We start from the raw sequence: 5879 nt of genomic DNA on the forward strand, positions 1-5879 counted from the left end.
TGTGTGTGTGTGTGTGTGTGTGTGTGTGTGTGTGTGTGTGTGTGTGTGTGTGTGTGTACTTATGTATGTGTGTGTGAATGAATGAACTTTTGTCTGCAAGCGAGAAATAAGTGTGGCCAGTACAGTAACGACTTCAGTTAGACACACCCACGCACACACACACACACACACACATACACACACACACACTCTCTCTCTCTCACTCACACAGAAATACACACACTCTCTCTCTCTCTCTCTCTCTCTCTCTCTCTCTCACACACACACACACACACACACACACATATCTCGATAGCAATATGGATAAAAGGATAGATAAACTCTAAATGGCCAGACATTGTAAGTCGAAGGCTCACGGACTGGATCCTTATACAGAAATTTGCTAACCATATACAAACGATATTCTTTTATCTTTTGCCTTTTATTCGTATCAGCCATTTGACTGCGGCCACCTTGGGACAATACTTGAAGTGTTTAGTCTAACAAATCTGTACCCAGTACTAACACCAGTTGTCACTCAGTGATGGGGAAACACACACGCACAAAGACACTCACACATACGTACATACATACATACACACATACATACATATATACATACATACATACACCAATGTTGAGAAACTAAGCTTCTCAAAACCAGGAAGGAGGAAGCTGGTTCGGAGACTACAGATCCAAGCCATTACTGAAACTAAAAGTCTGTAAAACTTTCCAGAAGTTTATCATTTAAGTATGTATGAGCATGTCTAGATATGCAAATATATGCATGAGAAGACAAACATGAAACAAACCATACAAATCTGCACCTATACATACAAACATACATACATATATACATACACACATACAAACATACAAACATACATACAAGGTCTGATCAATATGTATCCGGATTGTTGCCATAGTAACGAAACTAAAGCACGCAGAGTGAAGTCACTTGGCAAAAATTGACCTTGAACTCTGCCGTACATGCACTCTAAGTTTTAACGTTCTAACTCACACGCTACACATGTTCCTTCCAAGCAATGCTGTAAACAGCGGAAGTGAGCTAGAACGTTAAAAACTTAGTGCGCATGCATAGCAGAGCTGAAGGTCTTATACAGCTTTATTTTTGGATGGGGTATTGTGTTTCTTTTCCTTTTACGCAAACTGTCAAATTTATCCCGAACACTCTATAGTTATCAAAATCGTGCAGTAAAAACTATTATTCAACCACTGTAATCTCTGCACAAAAATATGAAAATTTGTGTATTGTCTTCATAAATCTTGTCCCACGAATGCATCAAGGAAAATAGAAAGACCGATGTCCGGTGTACATTTTGAGTGATATCATATGTCTGGTCGCGCTACTTGCACGGATTTCTGTAACTCTCTGTCGCCACCAAATTCCCGTATTCGTATTTGAATTGAAAGCTCGAGTCAAAATGAACCTTTCATGAGCTGGAAACACAACTATGGACGCCTTTCCCATGCAGTTATTCTCATTATAGGGCTTGATGATCCTGACCGTTGATTTAGGATTCTTCTGCTCAGCATTAATATAAGAAGTACCGTTGGCTCAGTTGGACTCTTCCGCTGCCTCTTCACAATCCACCATGCTGCAGTCCCATGATTACGCCTTCTCCCTAGCAGGGTGGCTGAACGGCAGCTATACCTTGCCAAAGGGCCGCTCGTAACTGTGCAGAGCACAGTCGTTATTCTGTGAGCTATTTCCATAACAGCCGCCTGCCCTAGATATATTCTGCTGGGTTGCAAACGTGCGAGTTTTCAGGTGAGTAACTATTTACATGGGGCATATGGTGTAGTGGTTAAGAGCGCGGGCTACTAACCCCAAGATTCCGAGTTCGATTTCAAGCAGTGACCTGAACAATAATAATAATAATAATCATAATAATAATAATAATAATAATAATAATAATAATAATAATAATATCAACAACATCGAAGAATACCTTAGGAATGAGAACCCAGATTCGAAATTTCCCCAAGACACCTGATGAAGGCTGGAGGGTATATCAGCCAAAACGTTGTGTTAACAACAAACAAGATGAGGACAAATATCCGTCGAATGTAAATAATCTTAATAATGTAAATAATGTAACTATTTACCTGTTCTTCACTCGTTTTTGTGGGTGCTCTAGAATGATGCTAAACACAAGATGAACAGAGGCTATGCGACGCAGGTTCGATTTCCAACAGAGCCGAGTTTCATAACACTTTATTTTCGTATGCACGATTTTACGGTTGTATTTAACAACCCGAATAAGAACGAGATTCATTCTAACAGACTTTCAATCGATATGACAAAGAATAAATCTTCCGTTGTGATTACTCCACACATTAAACGTAATAGGATATTTTCATTCCATTTGCAACTCAATAATGACATTACTGTTTATTGTAACTTCACAGTGTCTTCTCACAGCTAATTAGGATGCTAATTAGAATGTAAATATTCATTACGTTCGGATGTGGGTACGTGGGGGTTTACGTGTGTGTAGGCGGGTGCGGCATGGAGTTCGTGTGTGCATGTGTGTGTGTGTGTGTGTGTGTGTGTGTTTAACGACGTGAGATTAAATTCTTTTGGAGTATTTCAAAGAAATATTTACTGCATTTAAATTAATTTTTAAATATTCATTGAATTGGGTGCTGATTTGGAAATTGATGGGAAAATATTTATCAAGTTGTTGTGTTTCCCAGTATCGCATGGGAAATGAATTATTCTTAGTAACCATATGGAAATAAGATCAAGTCATAGGCGGTCGATGATGTACGTTTAATGGTGGCTGCCCTTCTGTTTAATGAACGTTACTTGACATGTTATAAGCGCTCATACATGCTATCTGTCTGTCTGTCTCTCTCTCTTTCTCTCACACATCTACACACACACCCACACACATATACATACATATCAACGTTAACGTAGACATGCACATGCACACACACTCACGCACAAAAACACATTTACATACAAGACCCTACACATACACGCCCATACACACACAACTTTGATACAAACAAGTACATACGTATACGTTCACACATACACATACACACGTTCATACAAACATAACCACATGCACAGATAGACACACATACATACACACTCACACAAAATGCCACACACACCAAAACTGGCTAATACATGCATACACGCGCGCGCACATGAAGTTAGCGTCCGGGTCGGATGCACTCGCCATTGTAGTATAGCCGTAGTTGGACCCATATTCTCTATACAAACTGAAACAAGGTGAAATCAAGCACAGAGTTCTGTTCAGAACACACAATGGAATGCTACAATTGGATTAAACTAATAATTCATGGGCCTAAGAATGAACTTTTACCCAGTCACTGTTAGAAATAACATTCGAATCTTCCTCTGATCACACCTTAGCATCGTAAAAGAAAAATGAAGAACCGACTGGATAATGTGGTCCGAGATGCACGAGGTAGATAATGATTGGAATATTTTGACCACAGGAGGATTGATTCACAAGGCATTGATGGGATCGGGGTTGTAGCTAGTGACATTTACCCAGGGTGGTGCGCAATGAAATTTAATTCTCGGAATCACGTGAATGGGAAGCGTACTTCTTGACCGACAACCGTGCGAACGCATGTGATTTCTTTTCTTTTTTCCTCTATTTAATTAAGGTGGGGTGGTCAGCGCCCGTGACTCTTTATCATTTACTAGTGTTTTGTGACTATTGATTGAAAGAAGGGTGTTCTTCAGAGTAGAGACTTAGTTCAAATGCTCGCAACAGAGTGAACTCTACTATTGAGACCGTAGACCAACCATACAGCAGGGGGAAATCTGACTCTGGATTAAATCTATCACTAAAGAGCTACAACAACAGAGAGCCGGAACATATATCGCAAACGCATCTTGATACCTATAACAACTATGAATTAAACAATACACGAGTGTGAGTACAAACTAAAAGTTGAATCTCTCGGCAAACAAGGATCGCGATGCTGCTTCGTCACAACTCCCTATTTCTATATCCTCTATATCCTTTAAGACTATAAAAGTTTTATAGTAAACAAAACAAATTTTCGTATTTTGACTACTCGTTCTATGCAAAATATATGCAATTTTTTTGTTTCCCCTATCCTTCCAAATTATTACTTAGTATTCGCTATACGAAGGTGGCGAGCTGGCAGAATTGCTAGCGTGTCGGATTTTTATGTTCTGAGTTCAAATTCTGCTGAAGTTGACATTGCCCTTCATCCTTTTGTGGTCGATAAAGTAGGAACTAGTTGAGCACAGGGTCGAAAGATTCTACTCACTCAAACTCCCCAAATTGCTGGCGTTGTACCAAAATTTGAAACCAATATAAATGCAATTATTTTTGGCCCCCCGCCACCCAAACTATTACAATTATCTGTACGAAGGTGGCGACCAGGCAGAATCGCTTGCGTGTCGGATCTTTACGTCCTGGGTTCAAATTCTGCCGAGGTTGACTTTAACTTTCACCCTTTCAGGGTCAATAAAATAACTGTCAGTTGAACCCTGCGTTCGACGTAATTGATTAACCCCTTCCTTTAAATTTGTTGGCTTTGTAGAAAAATTTGAAACCATTGTTCCTTTACGCGGTGAGTTGGTGAAATCCTTATCTCATTGAATAGAACGCCTTACAGTGTTTTTCCCATACAATATTTACAATTGACGGATATTTGTGCTCATCTTGTTTGGTGTTTACCCAACGCTTCGGCTGATATACCATCCAGCCTTCATCAGGTGTCCCAGGGAAATTTCGAACCTAGGTTCTCATCTCTAAGGTATTTTTCGGTGTTGTTGTTATTATTATTATCATTCAGGTCACTGCCTGGCTTCGAACTTGGAATCTTGGAGTTAGTAGCCCGCGCTCTTAACCATTACGCCATATGCCCGTGGACAACTGTGGAGTGAATTTTAAGGCTTATAAATCTAATATTCTCCTATCCTCCTTAATACCGGTTCCCATATACTGCTCATATCTGCACTCGGTCTGCTTAGGAGGTTGTTGTGTCCTAGCATATATGCTGCTTCTTTTAGTTTTCGTATTTTCCAGTGGTGTTCTGTGTCTATTATTTTAACTTCATCCCACAGGGGGAGGTGGTCTCCATTTTTCCATACATGATCAGCTATACCCGATTTATCAATATCTCCCCGTGTCACAGTTTTGTGATGTTCCTCTACCCTTATTTTGAGGGGGTGGCATGGAAGATGTCCAAGTGATGTTAGAGCATGTGAATTTATAGCCTAAAAATAGCAGTTAAATCTCCCTAAGTCATACCCTACTATCTTAGAAAACTTGTCACAGAATAACGTGATTCTAAATCCACTGCCCTCAAGAAAAAGATGGAATCTTTACGGTTAAAATGCTCTTACTATAAGTCTGATCCGTCAGGACTGAACTGCTGTTTAACAACAGCAATAAATTTACACAGACGGTCACGATTTTCAGGCCTCAAAAATTGGAGTAGGTTTGTCAGTCGATACGGCTAACCACTGGCACTTGACTACAGTTTTACTTAGTGGAATTTGAGCTCAGCATGAAAGAGATGGAAAATGCGTTAACCATGTTGTCTGACGTGCTAATGATCCTTTCTACTATAGGCACAAGGAGGGTATATCAACCGAAACGTTGTGTTAACAATAAACAAAATGAGAAAAAATATCCGTCAATTGTAAATAATGTAAACAATGTAAATAATGTACATAATTCCTCATCTCTTAAATATAGAACTGTAGTGTTTGTTCTGATTCTCTGTCCACTGAGTTCAAATCCCGTACAGGTCAATCAGCTTAGCCATTTTGAGGGCGGGGGACAGTCGATTACATTGATCCTAGTACTAGTACTCAACTGCTACTTAATTTATCGACCCCGAAAGGA

The sequence above is a fragment of the Octopus bimaculoides genome, chromosome 3 (genome assembly GCF_001194135.2).
Source record: "Octopus bimaculoides isolate UCB-OBI-ISO-001 chromosome 3, ASM119413v2, whole genome shotgun sequence".
In the NCBI taxonomy this organism is placed as follows: domain Eukaryota; kingdom Metazoa; phylum Mollusca; class Cephalopoda; order Octopoda; family Octopodidae; genus Octopus; species Octopus bimaculoides.